Genomic DNA, 22,566 nt, shown 5'->3' with positions numbered 1-22,566 from the left:
TCCTCAGTGCTTGATGGTTATATTTTCTTCCTATAATTCATTAGTAAAATTATTTCATTTTTAACAATATCATACAAATGATTTGCTTACAAGTCAAACATTTTATATTTATTTTTATTACCATATTATTATATTAATGGGTGTACATTGTGAGATTTAGAAAAGTGTTTTACAACATACAATAGTTGAATTCACCCTCCATCATTCTCCTTTATGTCTTCCTATCCCCATTCCTGGAAGTGTTTCAATACATCTAATTTTTCCATTTCTTATTTGAGTACATAATGTTTCCCTATATTAAACCTCCAGCACCCTTTTCTTATACTGTCCTGCCTCCCACTGATACCAACCCCCAGATAAGACTTGTTTTACCTTCTTGTGCTTTTTTTGAAAAAAAATGCATTTATGAGTGCTTAAGATAGCTATACAGGTCGTTTCATTCTGACATTTCCCTATGTATATGTATTATTACCTGAATTGGTTCACACATTCTGTTTTTCTCATTTCTGCCTTAGTCCCCTTCTTATGCTGATTCCAACAGGTATAAAATTATATAGTCTTTCTTCCCAACTATACATCTGGCAAGGCATTAATAACTAGAATATACAGGAAGCTCATAAAAAAATCTCTCCCCAAAATCTGCTACTCAATGAAGAAATGACCAAATTAGCTAAGCAGAACTTTTTCAATGAAACAAGTCCCAAGCGGCCAAATAACACATGAAGAAATGCTCAGAATTCCAGTCATAAAGGAAATGTAAAAGATTCCACCTGACTCATGTTAAACTGGCTATCATCAAGAACACAAACAACAAGTGTTTGCAAGGATGTGAGGAAAAAGAACCCTCATACACTGTTGGTGGGAATGTAAGATAGTACAATCACTATGGAAAACAATAGGGAGTTGCCTCAAGAAACTAAAAATAGGACTCCCATATGCTGCTCCAATACCACCCTAGGGATATACCCAAAGGAATGTAAGTCAGAATACAGCAAAGACTCTTCCACACTGATCTTTATTGCAGCAATATTCACAATAGCCAAGCTATAGTAACAGCCAAAATGCTCTAAAATTGAGGAATGAATTAAGAAGATTATATATATGAATTAAGAAAATGCTTGTGTGTGTGGAGGTGTTGTATTCATTAGGAAGAATGAAACCACTTAGTTTGAACATGAATGGATGTAGTTGAAGGACATAATGTTAAGTGAAATAAGCCTTGTTCATAAAGAAAAAAAGTGTATTATTTCTTTTATATGTGAAAGATAATCACAATACAAGTGCAAAAATATTAAAATTGGGTTAAGGGGCAATAATGAATGGAAGAAGGAGGCTAAATGAAGGAAGCTAAGAAGGTGAGTATAGTTGATGTGCTTTCTATAAAAGTATCACTATAGAACTTATATCAGTGTATTTTATAAATATATGTGAGTGACTATTTTGTTTGTAACTTTTTCTTTAAATTTTAATAAATATCTTTGAACACGTTTCTTCTCATTTTCTTTGCACATTCTGTCACTTGCAAATGCAATGTTTCTTTTAGGCCTTTTAATTCTGAGGTCAGGATCTTCTTCTATTTTCTGTGATTTCCTGAGAGTTTTTCTACACATTGCAAAAAGTCAAAGATAAAATAAAGTGCATATAATTTGTAGCACCTTGATTAATTAAGTGGCTGAATTTTTTCCCTAGAACTGCAAGTGTCAATTTTTTCATTTACATCCTACATAAAAATTTAATGTTATTTTTTCTTTACTTCAATTTTTTTTCTATGTTCTCTGTTCAATCTCAATAAAACTTTTCTAAACCATGGAATGGATTTTGTACATATATTACAATTTAAATTACATGTTCTACTTTGTGAAGACTTACTTAGAATCTTATTCTTAAACAAGTATCCTGTGGTCATGTTGAATTTCTTAGTGAGAAGTCAGAAAGTTCATAGTAATTATTTTTCTGGAAACCTTACTGTACACAGTGTTTGGAAGCCACATGAAATTATACCAACGATTGACCATTGTAATGTAATAATGTTTGTATACTTTCTAGATTTATTTGGCATAGAATTCGTTCTGGCTTATAATAAATTTTAAGGCAAAATTTAAGGTTTTATATATAAACTTCCTTCCTGATTTTTCTCCTAAGTGTAGGATAATTTTTATGATACCTGTCTTCTGCTTTATTTCTGTGGTTTTGAATTCATTTTTCACATTTTATGTAAGTATTCTCATTCACAATTTTCAATAAATTATTGCTTCATCACTGATATTTTATGTTTCAATACATGATAATTTATAACTGAAAAAACTGACAACTTGTATGTTCATTTCTCTCAGTTCTTAGGGTATTGTTTAGTGTCCTAGAACATCCACCAGGACTCTTGAAATTTCTCTGTGAATGATCTCTGTTCCTACAAATCTAATATATTCTGGCCATTGAAAAAAATCTATTACATATATTTATGAATAACAAAATACATATAAAAATGTCAGAAAATATAGGTGCCATAAACAACATAGACTCTATGTAGCTTATGTAAGACATGGATAAATTCAAAATCAATACCAATCTAGAAAAGAAAAAAACTTGTTTTATTAATTCAAAAGTTCTAGGAGTAACTGAAATTCTTACATGTCCTGGTCACCTTCTTGAGCACTATGATTAAGAATAAGGATATGCCCATCTGATAATTTACATTTATTTCTGTGATAATTTTTAGTGATTGGATTTTAAGTAGACTTTTGCCTTCTGAGTATTTGACTGGATATTTCCGTATTGCCATTTCTCTTTCACAGTTACTCAAACTTGTGGAAGGAAGCTTTTAATCTTTAGCACAGAAACTGTTTACTTCTTTTCAAATGCATTGGTAAGTATTCCATTTCAGTACTCCTTCATACTCTACATAAATTTTGATTTCTTGTCTTTTATTCAAACTTTATAGCTCTCCTCTAAATATACTTTGCACTTGAATCACTGAATCCTTATTTTGATCCTAAATTGCTATCACTCTTTGGTGATTTTTGATATTCTAGGCTATGTCCATCTGAGCACTTTGAGCATGTGATATTAGTGCAACTTTAGGAATGATCATGAATCTCCTTGAGTTTGGAGTAATTTTCCTATAAAAATTGAATTAGCAATATTTACCCTTCTTTCACTGGTTCTTTTGAGTAAATAATATTGGACCATAAAGTGCTTTCCTCTAACTATAAATCAATGTAAAATCAATAGCATTATTATATACAATAATGAATAGTCTGAGAAACATATAGGAAACAAATACCATTTACAATAGGTTCAAAAAATATAAAATACCTAGGAATAAATTTAACAAAGGAAGCAATCAACCTATAAAGTGAAAACAAGTCATGAATGAAGACATCAGAAGATGGAAGGACATCTCATGTTCATGGATTGGCAAAGTCAATATTGTGAAAAATATCTTCAGTCCTGACATCAATCTATATGATCAATGCAATCCTTATCAAAATCATAAGGAAATTCCTCACAAAGATAGAAGAATATCAATCTTAAAGTTCATTTGGAAGCACAAGAGACCTTGAATAGCCAAAGCAATGCTGATCCAAAAGAGCAGTGCTGGAGGTAACACAATACCAGTCTGCAAACAATACCACAGAGCTATAGTAATAAAAGAAGCATGGCAGTGGCAAAAAAAGACCAGAAGACCTATAGAATAGAAGACCCTGAAACAAACCTATGCAACTATAGCCATCTGATTTTCAACAAAGATGGGCAAAATATAAACTGGAGAAAAGGCAGTATCTTCAACAAATGGTCCAGGGAAAACAGGATTTCCACCTGTAGAATACTGAAACTAGGTCACGATCACCTTGTACTAGCATCAATTCAAAATGGGTTAAAGATCTTAATGTAAGATCAGAATCAGTGAAAGTAATTCAGGAAAAAGTAGGGAACACATTGAACCACATAGGCATGTGTAATAGCTTTATGAAAAGAATTCAAATAGCTCAGCAATTAAGACAAAATATTGACAAATGATACTACATGAAACTGAAATTTCTGCACAGCAAAGGAAACAATTACTAAACTGAAAAAACAGGCTACATAATGGAAGAAAATCTTTGTCAGCTGTACATCTGATAGGCGATTAATAACCGGAATATACTAGAAGTTCAAAACACAAACCTCTCAAAGAATCAACAACACACTGATTAAATGAACTAAACAGACAATTCTCAAAAGAATAAGTACAAATGACCAATGGACATGTCAAAAAATGGCCAACTTCTTTACTACAATGGAAATATAAAGCCAAACTACATTGAGATTTCACCTCATCTCAAACAAAAATGGCTGTTGCCAATAACACACAAAAAAACAAATGACAGCAAGGATGCCTGAGAAAAAGAACACTTCTCTTCTGGTTGTGGGAATGTAAATTAGTGCAACCTCTGTGGAAAGCAATATGTAGGTCCCTCAAAAAACTAAAAATAGAACTAACACATGATATACCAATACCACTCCTAGGCATATATCTGAAAAAATGTACTCCAAAATATGATAAGGCAACTTACACACTCACGTTTTTTGTGGCACTACTTATAATAGTCAAATTTTAGAAGCAGCCCAGATGAACCAAACTTATGAATGTATTAACAAAATGTGGTATGTATACAAAATGGAGGTTTATTCAGCCATAAAAAGAATGAAATAATATTGTTTGCAGGTAAATGAATGGATCTGGAGAACTGCATGGGAAGCATAATAAGACAAGCTCAAAAATCAAAGGTTGCATGTGTTCATATGTGGAAGCTATACGTATAAGCTGTATATATATATATATATATAATACATAAGTAACACATATATATATATACATATATAGTCATATATATACATATATGGTAACAGAGAAAACAAAATTGTAGTAGTGAGTGTGACAGGATACTACAGGAGGTGGGAGAGAAAGTGTTAAAGAATGAAAAACATTGAAATAATCCATCTATATATGAGTATAATATAACTCACTTTATAGTAATCTGTTGAATACAAGGGGAGCATGATGAAAGAGAATGAGTAATTAACAGTGGGAGGGGGTTACTTTGATAAAAGCATGATATATACAGACCTGAAGGAAAAGTGTGAGCTTCCTGGACTCTCAATATACACTTAATTTAAAACTACAAAGGCAGATCCAAGATGGCGACTAGGACAGAGCAGCAGACCTCATGAACTCTTGAACCAGGGACCTTGCTGACATGCTGCAGATACATTTGGCTGAGGTAAAGCACTAGGAAGAGCCAAAATACAGCACTCTAAACCCTTAGATCATGGAAGGCTTTCCATGCTCATATCTAATAAAAGAACAGCTGGCCTGCCAAGTACCGACCCCATAGGCCCACAGAGCTCTTGCTCAGCTCCGCTGGGCTCTCTGCACCTTGGGCTGTGCCGGGCCACAGCACCAAGCCAGATCAATGCACCACTGGGCTCCCTATCCCTAGGGCCTTGCTGGGCCTCAGCCCCACACAAATTCCACACTCTACTGGGGTCAATGCCCCTTGGGTTCCCAACCACTCAGACCCTGCCAGATCCCATCTCTGTGTGGAATGATCAGAGCCATGCCCCACTGGGATCCCCACCCCTCAGGCACTGCCAGATCCCCACTCCACCAGAATCCCTTCCCCTCAGGCAGAGCCAGGCCACAGCTCTACAGGCTTTCCAGATAACTGCTCCATCAGGCTACTGCTCAGGCCACCACTAGAAGGCTCCAAACCTGCCTAAGAGACACACACAGACAAGACTGGTTGCTAAAGGAGTAACATCAGAATAACTAAGACTGCAATTCTACTATTCCAGAACTGGTGATATTTTTTCTTCTTTCATCCTTCTTTAAAAGTTTGGCTGCCTGGTTTGCTGTTTGATCAACCATCTCCTCTCTCATTTTTTTCCCTCTCTTCTCTCTTCCTTTCATCTTTCCTTCTCTTTCTCTTTTTTATCCTTCTCTCTTGGTTTTGTTAGTATCAATATTGTAACCCACCTAATAGTAAATTACACACAGTCCAGGGACAGAAACAGTACCTAGTGGAAATATGGGAAGAAGAAAAAGAGATGGAAATCATTCTCCCACTAAAAATAAAGTACTACAGGATTTAGAGTGAAATGAAGAAAACAGATACCCAGATCAAGACTCCAACAAAACAAAGATAATCTACACCAAGGAACCCAATGAAGACCACAAGAACAACCTGAAAGAAGAAATCCTACAAGTAATTAACAAGAATTTCATAGAGATGTTACTAGACATGGTCAACCAAAACTTACAGGAGCCACTCAAGAAATTCCAAGAGAACAAAAACAAAGAATATGAGAAAACACAGAAACAAATAAATGAAATCATAAAAGTCCTAAATAAACACCCAACTGCAACTGAGATCACAATAAATATAGAGATAAATGAATTAAGGGTAAAATTTGACAATATTGTAGAGGAAGTAACTCATGATATGGAAAACCTCAGAAAAAATAATCAAACAGAAATGCAAAACAAAATGGAAAGCCACTCCATCAGAATAGAACAAACAGAAGACAGAATCTCAGAACTTGAAGATGAAAGGGAATTAAAGGAGAAACTGAAGAACTATTAGTTAAACAACTCAAGACCTGTGAAAAGAAAATGAAAGAACTCATTGACTCCATTAAAAAAACAAACCTGATAATCATAGGCATTGAAGAAGAAGAAAAGGGGCAAGCAAAAGGAATGGGTAATATATTCAACAAAATAATAAGAGAAAATTTCTGAAATTGATAGAAAACTATGTCCATTCAGGGAAAGGAAGCCTCCAGAATACAGAACAGACCTGACCAAAATAGAACCACCCCATGACATATTATCATCAAAACAACAAGTAAAGAGACTAGAGAAGGTGTATTGAAGGTTTTAAGAGAGAAATAACATACAAAGGTACACCCATCAAAATCACAGCAGACTTCTCAACAGAAACAATAAAAAAAAGAAGAGCATGAAGTGAGGTTTTCCAAGTACTGAATGAAAATAACTTCAAACTTAGGATACTCTACACAGCAAAACTATCATTCAAAAGAGATGAAACAATAAAAGTCTTCCATGATAAGCAGACACTCAAACAATATATGACCACCAAGCTGCCATTACAAAAGATTCTCCAAGGATTTCTGCACTCAGAAAATGAAAGCAAACAAAACCATGAAAGGGCAGGCAATACCAAACCACAGGATAAGAAAAGGCAAGAAAGTTAAAAGTAACATTGATTCAGCCATACACAATCAAACCCTTAATCATCAAAGATAATTACATGACAGTGATCAACACATAATTATCAATGCTAACATTGAATGTTAATGGACTAAGTTCCCCCATCAAAAGACACCATTTGGAAAACTGGATTAAAAAGGAAGATCCAACAATCTGCTGCCTACAGGTGACCAACCTTACTGAGAGAAATAAGTAATGGCTGAGAGTAAAAGGGTGGAAGAAGATTTACCAAGCCAATGGTCACTGAAAACAGACAAGAATAGCAATATATATCTCGAACAAAGTAGACTTCAAACCAATACTGATCAAATGAGATAAAGAAGAACACTCCATTCTAATAAAAGGGGAAATACACAAAAAGGAAATAACAATTATCAACCTATATGCACCCAATGTCAATGCACCCAGTTTTATCAAACATACTCTGAAGGACCTAAAACATATATGAACTCCAACACATTCATAGTGGGAGACCTTAAAACTCCCTTATCACCAACAGATAGGTTACCCAAACAAAAATTAATAAAGAAATCCTAGAACTAAATTGCACCATAGATTAAATGGATTTAGTTGATGTCTACAGATTATTTCATCCAACTTCTGCACAATATATATTCTTCTCAGCAGCCCATGGAACCTTCTCCAAAATTGATCATATCTTAGTGCATAAAGCAAGCCTCAGCAAATATAAGGAGATAAAATTATCCCATGCATTCTATGTGACCATAATGTATTAAAACCAGAAATCAACAACAAAAACATTAGTAAAAAACATGCAAACAATTTTAAGATGAACAACACATTGCTCAATGATCAATGGGTCATTGATGAAATAAAACAGGACATTAAAAGATTCCAGGAAGTTAATGAAACTGAAAACAAGATGTAACAGAACCTATGGGACACAGCAAAGGCAGTCCTGAGAGGAAAGTGTACAGCCATGAGTGCATATATTAAAAGGACAGAAAGATCTCAAATCAATGACCTAATACTACAGCTCAAACCCCTAGAAAAGCAAGAAAAAGCAAATCCCAAAAAAAGCAGAAGGAAAGAAAAAATTAAAATAAGGGCAGAAATCAATGAAATAGAAACAAACAAACAAAAAAAGCATACATAGAATCAATGTAACAAAAAAGCTGGTTCTTTGAAACAATAAATAAGATTGACAGACCCCTGGCAAACCTGACTAAAATGAGGAGAGGAAAAACCCAAATCAGTAAATTCAGAAATACAAAAGTGGGGATAACAACAAACACCATGGAAATCCAGGAAATCATCAGAGACTACTCTGAGAGCATGTACTCTAATAAATTTGAAAATCGTGAAGAAATGGACAAATTTCTAGAAACTTACAAGTACCCAAAACTGAACCAAGAAGATATTAATCATCTGAATAGATCTTTAACACAAAAAGAAATTGAAGCAGCAATGAAGAGCCTCCCCCAAAAGAAAAGTCCAGGACCTGATGGATTCACTGCTGAATTCTATCAGACATTCATAGAAGAATTGATACCAACCCTCCTTAAACGGTTCCATGAAATAGAAAGGGAAGTAACACTAACTCATTTTAGGAAGCAAATATTACTCTAATCCCAAAACTAGACAAAGACACCTCCAAAAAGGAGAAAAGGCCAATTTCCTTAAAGAATGTCCATGGAAATATACTTAATAAAATAATGGCATACAGAATCCAACAACCCATCATAAAGATCATTCCACATGACCAGGTTGGCTTCATCCCAGGGATGCAGGGGTGCTTCAACATACGTGAATCAATAAATGTAATATAGCACATTTGTATGCCATTTCTTGTCCTGGACCTCAGTGACCAGAGCCAGAAAAAATTAGTTGATGACCAAGTGTGTGCTCAATAGTCACTTTAATGAACATTACTTCTGATTTTTATAAACTCCTTTTTCACAGAGAGCATTTGGTCAGAAAAAGAATGCCAAGTATTACATGGCAAGGTTACATTAGTACAGGGAAGCACAGTTAAAATTAACTCTTTGTTATGTCCCCTTTAAAATGGGAACAGAGAAGCAGAAGAAGCACATGGTCAGCATAACCTTTCTTATTTACATCTGAAGGACACAAAGCTATCTGGGGAATCTTGATCATTGTTTTTCTGGATGTTTGGTTCTGTGATCTTTGCCTCAGTTCCTTAGAGCTTTCTCACAAGGCCAGATACCAACTCACACAGGCATGGTCCCACTGCCTGCTCCAACACACATTAATAGAAACAAAGACAAAAACCACTTGATCATCTCAATATATGAAGAAAAAGCCTTCGACAATATCCAACACCATTACATGATAAAAGTTCTAAGAAAATTAGGAATAGAAAAATGTACCTCAACATTGTAAAGGCTACATATGACAAACCAGTTGCCAACATCATACTTAATGGTGAAAAACTGAAACCATTCCCCCTAAAATCAGGAATGAGACAAGGGTGCCCACTATCTCCATTCATATTCAACATAGAACTGGAATTTCTATTCAGAGCAATTAGGCAAGAAGAAGAAATAGAAGGAATACAAATAGGTAAAGAAACTGTCAAAATATCTTTATTGGAGATGATATGATCCTATATATGAAAGACCCACAAAACACTACCCAAAGACTCTTAGACACCATTACCAGCTACAGAAAGATGGCAGGGTACAAATCAACTTACAAAAATCATTAGCTGTTCTATACACCAACAATGAAAAAACTGAGAAGGAATACATGGAAAAAATTCCATTCACAATAGCCTGAAAATAAAACCAAATACCTAGGAGTAAATTTGACAAAGGATGTAAATGACCTCTACAAGGAGAATTACAAACTCCTGAAGAAAGAGATCAAGGAAGATTACAGAAGATGGCAAGATCTCCCATGATCTTGCATTGGTAGAATCAACATAGTAAAAATGGCTATACTACCAAAAGCAATCTACATGTTTACTGCAATTCCCATTAAAATCCTAATGACATTCATCACACAGATTGAAAAATCTACCCTAAAGTTCATTTGGAAGCACAAGAGACTGCGAATAGACAAGGCAATTCTCAGCAAAAAGAGCAATGCTAGAGGTATCACAATACCTGACTTCAAACTATATTACAAATCAATAGCAATAAAAATAGCATGGTACTGGGAAAATAACAGACATGAAGGCCAGTGGAACAGAATATAGGACCTGGATATGAAGTGACACAACTATACCCACCCTACTTTTTGACAAAGGTGCCAATAATATACAATGGAGAAAAGACAGCCTCATCAACAAATGTTGCTGGGATAAGTGGTTACCCATCTGCAAGAAACAGAAACCAGATCAATGTCAATCACCCTGTTATTGTATTATCTCAAATTGGATCAAGGACCTAAATATCACACCCAAAACTCTGAAGTTTGTACAGGAAGAAGCAGAAAACTCTCTGGAACTAACAAGTATAGGCAAAGACTTCCTCAATAGAACCTCAGCAGCCCAGCAACTAACAGAAAGGATGGACAAATGGGACTTCATAAAATTAAAAAGTTTCTGCACAATAAAAGAAATGGTCTCTAAACTGAAGAGACCACTCACAGAGCGGGAGAAAATATTTGCCAGCTATACATCAGACAAGGGACTGATAATCAGAATATACAGGGAACTTAAGAAACTAAACTCTCCTAAAATCAATTAACCAATTAAGAAATGAGCCACTGAACTAAACAGAACTTTCTCAAAAGAAAAAATTCAAATGTCTAAAAAGTACATGAAAAAATGCTCAGCATCTCTAGACATGAAGGAAATGTAAATCAATACCACACTAAGGTTCCACCTTACCCCTGCTAGAATAGCCATCATCAAAAACACCACCAACAATATGTGTTGGTGAAGATGTGGGAAAAAAGGAACCCTGGTACACAGCTGGTGGGAATGCAAGTTGGTGCAAGCACTCTGGAAAAAAATTTGGAGGCTTGTTTAAAATCTAAATATAGATCTGCCATAGGAGCCAGCAATCCCACTCTTAAGGATATAGCCAAAAGAATGCAACAGAGGTTACTCCAGAGGCACCTCCACACCCATGTTTATTGCAGCAGTATTCACAATAGCCAAATTATGGAAATAGCCATGTTGCCCCATTACTGATAAATGGATTAAGAAAATGTGATTTTATACACAATGGAATTTTACTCAGCCATGAAGAAGAATGATATCTTATCATTTGCAGGTAAATGGATGGAACTGGATTGCATCATTCTGAGTGAGGTCAGCCAGGCTCATAAAACCAAATATCATATGTTCTTCCTCACATGCAGAATTTAGATCTAGGACAAATGCAGCAATGTGGTTGGACTTTGGTCAAATGACAAGGGAAGGCACATAAGGGAGATATAAGAATAGGTAGAAAACCCAAAACATCAAAACATTTGATGTTCCCATTCCGGAGGAGATAATACAGAAACCTTAAAGTGACAGAGGTTATCATGAGAAGGGGATCAGTAACCAGTTTAAAGATTACTTAGAGATGAATTAACATGGGTTATAACACATGTGTACACGAAAGCAATGCTAGGAATATTTCTGTATAGCTCTCCTTAACTCTTCTAGCAAAAATGCTTTGTCTTCCTTATTAGGCTTGTCTTTTCTTCAACAAAATTAGTAATAAAGGCAGAACAGGACCTGCCTGGAACTGAGGACAGGAAGGTGGGGGAGGGGAGCCATGGGGAGAAATGACTCAGAAATGTATGCACATGTGAATAAATGAATAATTTTTTAAAAGAACTACAAAGGGCAGGAGAGAAAAATAAATCTTTTCTGGGTTTGGGTATCAGTGAGAGGGGTTGGCACAAGAAAAGGATATTTAGCATGCATATGTTAGATGTATTTTATATCCATATATGAAAATAGAAAAATAAACCTTGTTGAAATTGTCCCAATAATGGAGGGAAGGCTTAAATATATGCACAAGAATAGGTAAATGGATGATGAAATTATGGTGCACTTACACAATGAAATATTATTCATCCCTAGGAAGACTGAAATTATGTCATTTGCAGAAAAATGAAAGGAACTGCAATCATTAGATTAAGCAAAATAAGCTAGACTCAGAAAGACAAATATGTGTTTTCTCTCATATGTCAAAAACAAATAAGAGTGTACAAAGTGTAATATTTGCTATTTCTAGAGTCAGGAAGAAGGGAGAGGGGAACATAGACCCCTATGTATTCTAAGTTTGATTGAAGTGTATTGTATGTAATCATGAAAATACTGTAGTGAAATTCACTATTTTATAAAGTAAGTGAATCCAGTTAATATGAAAATGAAAAGCTGAAGTTTCACATGTTGAATAAATCAAAATTATTTATTGATCTTTTTATGAATCAAAATTATTGTGCCTAAACTTGGAAATCTTCACCTAATATATGATCACCAAAATATTCTCCCTGTTTTCTATAATATTTTTACATTTTGGATTTGTCTATTTAATAATTACATTTAAATGCATTTGAATTTACTTTTATTTTTAGGTTATTTATGGAGGAGAAATAAATTGGAAAAAGTGGGTAACAGGTATACCTTTCCAAGCCCCTGGAGAGTTGATGGTCCAACTGAACCCATTCGTTCCAAACCCAAGTGGCATCCCTTGTACCATGGGGGATGACTTCATTTTTGTTTATGGCAAGAAGTATAGAAACATTTTTTTTGCCTGTGAATATTCAGTTTTTCTAATATAATTTGCTGAATAAACCTATCCTTTTTACTCTCAAGTATGATTGAACCTCTTCTAAAAATCAATAATGTGTGATATCATTGGTTTATTGATGTGTATTGGCATCAATACCACACTTCATTGGTTATTGTAGCTTTATCATAAGTGTTGAAGTTAGGTATCAAAGATTCTCTCTCACATTTCTTTTCCTTTTAAAAATCATTTCACCTCTTCTTTATCCATCGAATTTCCTTTTATATTATACCTTCTTATAATACCTTTTGGAATTTCTTGTGATTGCATTGAATCTATTTATCACTTTAGAGATGATTGATATTTTTGACCATTCAAACTGTTCCAATCATGCCCATTTATATATCTGCAAATTTTCTGACCTTTTGAAAATTTCCCCAACACTGTTTTTAGCTGCTAGTGCCTAATCTTCATGACTTTTTTCAAATCTATTATTTCCTTTTTGCAATGATTGAAAAATTTTAATCCTACATCCATTCCTGGGCTAAAATAAAGAAAACATCACAACAAAAGAAACTCATCAGTAAAATAAAGAAGTTTAAAACAATATACGAAAATCATTCAACTACAGGGAAGAAATGGTGAAGCTCCAGGCTGAGGCTCAAAGTTTGGAAAGTCCCTGAACAGTTGCTGGAGTTCATCCAGAATGGAAGGCTGAAAAATGTGTAGTCTGATTTTTATGAGTTATGAGAGCCTTAATAGACACTTTTTTCAAGAAGAATAGAGCTTACACTTACAGACTGGCTTCATTCTACCTGTTCAAACTAAAAAGAAGGATCTTTACTAATCTTTCATTTTCATATTTCAGGCCATAAGAGTAAAGTTTAAAATTATTATACTTAATTATAAATATTTTTTCAAATACTAACAGAATCAGATACACAAACACACACAATCCTCTGGACAGATTATAATTTATACATTCATTGTACCTTGACTCATCAGAATCATCCCACATGTATCCATACCAATTCATAGGACCTCATTCTCTTCAAAAGAGTGACTTCACCTTAATTTTAGACACCACCTAAGGCAAAGAGTTAATCTGCATAATTTTTCACTCCATAACTATGCTTGGTTTTAGGCAGCTTCAGACTTATTGCCAAAGGAGAATCTTTTTCAGGGCACACAATCAAGACTTTAGGTTATTTATACACTCCTGAGACTGGGTAATTGAATTTATTAGTTCATTCATATATGTAATTTCTTTTTCCAGAGATGTAAGAAGCAATCATCTGATATTGGTTATGTTTATTATATTCTTGGCTTTCCAGAAATGTTCAAAGGGTCTATGTAGACTCAATACATCCCTTCTCTCTCACATGTGGTGATTTAGGATCTTTAAAGGTATTCATTTTGTTCATATCAAAGATTATCATTGTTCAGTATACCACAATAAGGATATTCTTTAGGAAAGGTAATTCTAATCAAATTAGAAAGCCAACTACAGAAACCCCTAAAGGCATTTGAGTTAATTTTTCCTTATAATTAAATTTCACTAGAATCAATTTCAGCCCTAAATATGTCTTAGCTGTAGGTTCTATAGAGGAACAGAAAAATTAGGATTTATTAAATTCTCTTATAGTAATTGAAGCCACATATCCAAAGGACTGCTGTATGTATCCTAAAGAGACAGAAAACCCAATAATTCCTTAGACAACAAAGCTGGATGCCTGAGAAGTGATACCAATATTGCAACTCCAGTCTGAGGATGAAGTCCTGGAATCTCTGCAGAAAATCACTTATGTGAGGCCACATTAAAAGGCTGAATAGCTGGGAGTCTGAAGCATATAGTTTATGATACCCACAATAGACACACCTGTTCAGGAAGAATGGTGTTTTCTTGAGATGGATGGTTTTCCTCATTTCACATGGAAATCTACAAAATTGGAAGTTGCAAATCACATGCAGGTTAGGTGTTACCTCCTCATTTTCTGTCCCATGTGCCAATTATTCCTGGAAACACACTTACAAATACAACCAGAAATATACTTTAATAATCTCCTAGGATTCTACAAATCAACTAAGTAGACAATTAAGACTAACCACTACAATTTGAATTCACAGATGAAGGGCTTACACATGTAGAAAATATTATGAAATGTGCAAAACCTTTTCTATAATTTGTGAGTATTTAAAAGGCTTCTGTGTAAATGGTCAATATGCAAATATCAATTACACTTTTATAATGATATAGAAAGACATGTTATTAAGTAAAATTGCAGTACCAACCATTTCCAACTTTAGAAGGAAATGTGTATACCATGAGAGTAATATTTTGCATTTAATGAAAAGTATTTTTGCTAATTTTGAAAGAAGCAATTAATCTGAGATACAATGTAATTTTGATGCTACAATAAAAATTTAGAGCTTGTTTATTTATGACATTTATTTTAGCTTACTCATGATACAATCATTAGATAGTATTCAATGGTACACAGAGAAACACATTAGATCTCTTTGTCATAACCTTGAAATCACAAGCAAACAAATGGATCAATGAACTATTTGCTTCCTGTAGAACTGCAATTACAGTGAATAAATGCATTAATTCCTTAACTGGTAATTAAAATGTATTGACTTATTATCATAGAAAAAAGCAAAAAATAAAACCCAACAACTCCAGGTGGTTTTAAGAGCCAAGTAAACAAGGAACAACTATACAGTCTTCTGTATAGTCTATATAGACTATAAATATAAAGTAAGTTTAGGTTACTTCAGAAAGACCTTTTGAGTGGCTGGGCTGCCAGCCAGAGGTGCCACCCTAGCAGTGGCATCTGATTATCTGGACCTGGTGGCTGGCATGGAGTCTTCACACTATTGCCTCAAATCCCATAGAGACAGTGGCTTTGAAGATGCGACCATGAAGCTTCAAACTTAAATTGTACAATCAGAGGGTACTTCTGGAGAAGAAGCAGTGAAAGAAGTGCCTAGAGCCCCTCATAGTCCAGCCAAAGCACTTCAGGCTCTGGTGTCTGAAGCCAAGAGGTATCTAGGAGCACAGGCTTCTGGTGGATCCTCAGACCCCATATACCAATGTCATCCTCCATATTGTGTATTTAGGAAGCTCAATTCTGTGGTGGTACCCTTTTCCAAGACCTAAGAGAAGGCAGGAGGAGTCTGAGATGGACAATAAGGACCAAGTTAGCATCCTTCCAGGCACTGATGGTCTAGCTGCCTTCTTGAAACCAGATACTCACTGTTTGGAAACCAAACTGCATGTTCTCTCAGTGGGCCCCTCTGCTATGGAAGAGCACACTGAAGGAAATGTGGATGAGGAAAGTGCTCTGTACACTGCTTCCAAGCTGGACCTTCAAGAAATTCTCCAAAAGCATGGTATCTCTTGTAGCTTGACCTTTGACAAGAAGACCAATGGTGAGGAAGACAGAGAAAAATAATTTTGCAATCACTGTATTCAGAAACAGAGACCCAATTCTGCATCCATCTAGAAATTAACCACAGATACAGGAGCTTTTAGTACAATAGCCTAACAAGTGAACAACCAGCTGGGAGAAGTGGAAAACTTAAAGGACTTTGCATATAGCACCCCCCTCAATCGATCACCTTAAAGTTTTGAGTAACCAGGGACAAGAAAGGAATGGATTAGTGTCTCTTCCCCACCTACTATATGCACTTGGAAAAATACAAGAACCAGAAGATATTTCTTCTTTCAGGTAGAACGTGTAAAAAGAGCAAAACATCAAATTATCTTATCTCCACTGACCCAACAGATTTATCTCAAAAAGAGGACTGCTACATTGACAAACTTAGATCAAACCTCATGGGGACCAAGTTCACAGTGTATGACCATGGTTTCAGCTCAGTCACAACCCAGGGCCAGGTAGAAAAGGCCCACACCCAGCAGAAGCTATCAGCCATTTGTTATGAAACAAATGGGTTTGGATTTAAAGGTCCTAGGAAGCTGTGATTATTTCATGGATGAATCTGAATCATGAATGGATCCTATTACAGCCAAGGAATGACCAGAGAGTTTGCTTTCACAATGGTAAAACAAAACCATGGAGAACTTGTTTGAACTGCTCAAGACCCCCATGTGGAACTAAAACATTCAATCCTAACACAACTTCCATGGTCGGGCCACTCAGGCATCTGTGAAGAACTTTCTGATAGTCCACGGGATTGACCCTGATTACATAGTCATGGAATTTGGATGTGTGGCAGAGGACATCTTCACACTGGACTACAACAACAATACGCTGTGTGCACTTCAGGCCTTTGCCATCAGGCTTTCAAGCTTCAACAGTAAGTTTGTTATGTGAACTATGGACAGCCAGCAGATCTAGGACTTTTCACTGCCTTCCTCACCCTGCCCCAGGATGTGGAGAACAACAGTTTGCCCCTTTTGGAATAACCAAACACCAAGTGGGTGTCCCATGTGCATGTGCATCTGTTTTTGTATCACACACATATGCATACACACACATTTTCTCTGGGCTTCAGAGACCTGGTCAGTGATCATGGCTCAGCATGGAAGAGAGACTGTTGAAAGCACAGATTGGCTATCATCCAGGGCACATCCAGGACTTATGAGGTCACTGCCCAACAGACACTGCCTCAGGAGTGAAGTTTCCATGGGATGGGGAGGTGCTCCATGGTGAGACTGCAGGCCTAGCATGCCTGAGGTCCTGAATGCAATCCCAGCACTGCAGAAGGTGTGTGTGTGTGTGTGTGTGTGTGTGTGTGTGTGTGTGTGTGTGTGATTTCCTGTGTTAGGAAATGTGCAGCAGAATCAGATTCTATGATTAAATACTTCAGTCACTTTTTTTGAAGACCTTTTCAGAGAGGTCATAGAGGGATTGTCTCAAAAATTGCATTTAGTATTCAGGACAGGAGCCTGAAAACATTTTCCACCAATGGCCTCATAGTCTCTCTCACTCTACTCACATCTGCTTTGGTAGCACAAAAGCAGCCATAACCCTTTCACACAGGAATGTGGCTGAGTTCCATAAAACTTTGTTGACAAAAAGGCAGCAGGCTAGACTTGACATGTGAGCTCTGGTCTGCTGCCCTTGCTTCAAGTATGTCTGTATAATCTGTGGGCTTGAGCTTCTTCCAGAGTGGACCTGAGCTTGTGAAATCATGAGTGAGGACAGACACAGAAGCCCTGTGGATTAAGAGGCACTCAAACTGTAGCACTGTGGCATAGCTTTACCTCCTTGTGGTGATGATGGTTCTGCAGTGTCATCTACTATTAGGGCAGAGAAAAAAAGTCTATTCACCTGGACTCCCCACAGGTGACATCATTCTGGGAGAGGGCAGTGCCTGCACTTGACCCATACACTAGGAACAAACCTGGACTTGGGCTTCCTCATCTGAGGGAGTGTGACATTTGCTTTTACAAGCTGGCTGGTTAGTGTGGGCTGAGAAGTCTCTGACACCAGTCTCCCTTCCTTGTCATCCCACAGAGCAGGTCAGGGGTACCAATCTCAGTTGAAGTGGCTGTGGCCAAATCTGTTAACAATACTGGAATTTTCTCTAATTGTCTTCATTTAAGTTTTGGCTGAAAAAATTCACTCTTCAGAGGACTGAGGGGCATTTGATAGCTGCTTTCACAGCTGAAGGAAGACTACCACACTGTTATTATGGTGCCACTAGCATGGAGGTCACACACACTTGCTGCAGGGTAGGCCAGGGAACCTAATGCACAGAAAGTGTCTATGTCACGGCAGGAAAGGCACAAGAGGGCTTGGTGAGAAGCAGCTCACAGACCTCGCTCTGAAGAACTTCTTGGGCCATGTGGGGCCCTTTGTCCAACATCCACTGGCATATGGGTGCTGAGATTCCTGCTGAGGCCTTCCAGCAGTTGACAACTCTTCATTGGTTCCTTTCTCATCCCATCTTGAGAATACCTCCACAGTCTAGGTCCCAAGCTGCTGCTCCAAGGTACTAGCCCTTCCTCCTCACTTCCTGTTTCTCCTCATGCCATATCAAAGCCATGTGACTCACAGAAGGACAGTGGGAGTTGGAACCCCTGCTGGGCCCCATCTGCAGGTCCTACTTGTTTGTTTTGACATGACTTTCCACTTCAGGCTTCCTTCCTATCAAGTGCCTCATTTATAAAATTACCCTGACACCTGTCACACCCCTATTGCAATGTCCTGACATACTAATGATCCAGAGCATGTCCACTTATCTCCATTTGTGGGTATCACAGTGTTGGGGTCAGGCCCACAGCAGGACAACAGGCTCTAATATGCTTCCTCTTGCTCTCTCCAGCTTAGAGCTGGAGACCCCAGTTCCATGTACATTCACCTCAATCACCTGCTTGAGTGTGCAGGTGATTGGTTTTGCATAAATTTTATTTATACATTTTGTATGCTACATAAATAAAAGAGTATACATCTTTATATCTCAATATAGATATATATATGATAAAAGACCTTTTGAGATGAAAGCATCCAACAAGATATTGACAAGCTCAATTATATTACTATAAGTGGTAGTGTTCAGCAAAAATACATTAGAAATGAAACTAAAACAATCCACACATGTAATAAAGAAATTTTCACTCTATAATTTACTAAGATACTACAATTAAGTAGAACAAAGGGAAGGTCATTGTTAAAACTGTAAAAATTCATTTCACAAAAGAGGACTATAAATGGTCCATTTTCTGTTAGAAGTCAGTAAAATTCATAATAAAGGAAATGAACATTTAATTAAATAAGATTATAAACACAGTAGATTGCAAGAGTAAATGAAAATGTGCTGGTTATTATTTGTATCACTAGAATATTTTAACTGGAGGGAAAATTGATTCAACTATTGTTTTTTGGAACAACCCAAAGAAAAATAGGTGTTACTATATACCAGTAACTCTACTTCATTTACCTGCATTTCCCAAAGATGGAAGTTACAATAATCTTTTTGACATCAAGCACTTGAACAAAGGACATTTTCCCTCATTACCTAGAGAAAGAGATTTCCTTATAAACATGAATCCATTGAAATCCAGAATTTTATTCCAATGTGAATAAGAATGGCACTATAACTCTTCCAAAAGCTTATAACCAATCAATAAGGAAATCCAAAAATCTTGATAGTTGCAGTGTCTGACAGAGAAATAAAAAAGTGTAACTTTAAAAATTATTAAGTAACCTAAAGTATTGTAAAAAACATCTGCGTGAAGTACAAAGTCAATCAATGACGTAGATGACAAAGACAGAAAGATGAGTGAAAAATCAGGAGGAAATTGAGAATATGAAAAGCACCAACATGAAATGTAAATGAGATTCAAACATTAACATAGAAACACAGTATATAGCATGAACAATACACAAGATCAAGCAGAAAACAGAATATCAGAATTTTAAGGTAAGTTCAAGAAAATATTACACTGAGAGAAAATAAATGAAAAATACTAAGCAAGCAAAACTACAACTTTCAAGACTTTTGGGACACAATCAAAGACTAAACTTAAGCGTTTGAAGGATAGAAACTGATTTTTTTTAAATATAAAGGTATAGAAAACATATTCACTGGCACTATATCAGAGAACTCCAATCTACAGAAATTACATGGACAACTAAACATATGAGGTTGTTAGAACCTTAATGAACATAGCCAGAAAAGAATTTCACCATGTGACTTGAGAGTAAAATGCCAGGATTACAAGATAAGGAAAAGATGTTGAAAGCTACAAAATAGTAAATATCAACTTATTAACAAAGACATTCACAACCGACCTATTAGCAAAAACATTAAAAATCAAGAAATTGTGGAATGATATATTTCAAATTCTACAAGCAAATAACTTTTAGCCAAGATTACTATATCCAGCAAAATAATATTTTAAAGCCAGCAAAAAATAAACATCTTGCAAAACCATTATTTTAGTATAAAAACATTTATGATTACTAAGCCAGTATTACAGAACATATTTAAAAGTAGCTTACACACATATGAGAAAGAAAAAGTTATAAAATACATGCTCAGGCAAATATAAATTTCATGATATGAATTGCTGAACACACAGGAATTAAGAAAGAATCAAATATGTTCTACTCAGTAAACAGTAAATTCTCAAGATAAATAAGGAAGAAAGAAAGGATCAAATAGTACTCAAATCAAGCAGTAATAAAAACAACAACAAACCTCACAGGAATTCAAAAATACACCTCCAAATAAAGGCCATGTATCAATTCAAATTGTAATACATATATGCATGGTAATGTTACAAGAAAATTTCCTGTAGAACTCTCTTTTTTCTCACCAATTTTTATTATCGTGCAGGGTGGGGGTACATTGTCACATTTAAAAAATTTCTTACAATTTATCTGATATGTCATTTTTTTTAATTATTCATTTAGTCACATGTGCATATATTGTTTGGGTCATTTCTACACCCTGTTCCCTGCCCTCACCCTCTATCCTGCTTCCTCCTTGCTTCCAGGCAGAACCTGTTTTCCGCTTTTCTCCAGTTCCACTGAAGAGAAGATCTAAGCAATAATAAGAGAGACATAGCGGTTTTGCTAGTTGAGATAAGGACAGAAATACAGAGAGATTCCTAGCATTGTTTCATGTACAAATGTGTTACAACCCAGAGATGTGATTCATCGCTAACTGATCTTTACACTGGTTCCTGATCCCTTTCTCATGTCGACCTCTGTCACTTTAAAGTTTCTGTAGTAGTTCCTCTGGAGTGGAGACACCAAATGTTTCATGTTTTGGGTTTCATTCTTCAATTCACCCCCTCTATCATATTCCATCATCCTTCCTTACCTCCATTCCTAAAATAATTTCAAAATGTAATTTTTCCATTCACATACATGTGTACACAGTATCTGTACCATATTCACCCTCCTTCACCATCTCCACACCTTCTCCCCCTCCCACTGGTACCAGCCCCTCCAGGGAGGACCTGTTCTACCTTCTTCCTTATTTTGTATAATAAAAGAAGAAAAAATGACACAGAGAGTTTTCTTGTGGTGCTTCCATGGTTATATGTATGATAGCCTGATTTGTTTCATCTCTTCCATTCCTCTTCTTTCTACCTTAGTTCCTTTCTTATGGTAGTTTTAACCAGTTTAAAAAGTACATATTGACTACTTTATAGAGAGTACATCAACCATATTCACTTTTAACTTCCTTATTTTACCCTCCCCATCTCGATTGTGACTGCCTTTCATGACCTGTTTTCATGGTATTGCTATATTTGTGTTAGGTCTATATTCCACATATCCCAGAAAGCATGCAGTGCTTGGCTTTCTGCACCTGGTTAACTTTACTTAAAATGATGCTCTCTAGATCCATCCGTTTATCTGAAAATGACAAAATTTCATTCTTCTTTGTGGCTGAATAAAATTCCATTGTATGCAAATGCACATTTTCTTGATTTATTCATCCATAGTGGGGCATCTTGGCTGTTTCCAAAGCTTAGCTATTATGAATAATGTTGCAGTACACATACATGTGCAGGTGCCTTTGCTGTAACCTGAGTCACATTTTTGGGTGTGTCCCTGGAAATGGAATTGTTGGAACATACAGTAGTTCTATTTTTAGACTTTTAAGGAGACTCCATACAGTTTTTCCATAGTGAATGTACTAATTTACATT

The 22,566-nt window shown here is 35.9% G+C and overlaps 1 pseudogene; it reads left to right on the top strand.

Annotated features, from left to right (window-relative positions):
- Nucleotides 1-17,270, top strand: part of LOC109677926 (tubby-related protein 3-like) — a 90,524-nt pseudogene extending 73,254 nt beyond the window's left edge.
- Nucleotides 17,271-22,566: the final 5,296 nt, after the last annotated feature.

The sequence above is a fragment of the Castor canadensis genome, chromosome 13, assembly GCF_047511655.1.
Source record: "Castor canadensis chromosome 13, mCasCan1.hap1v2, whole genome shotgun sequence".
NCBI lineage: Eukaryota > Metazoa > Chordata > Mammalia > Rodentia > Castoridae > Castor > Castor canadensis.
This window is presented reverse-complemented; position numbering and strand designations above follow the sequence as displayed.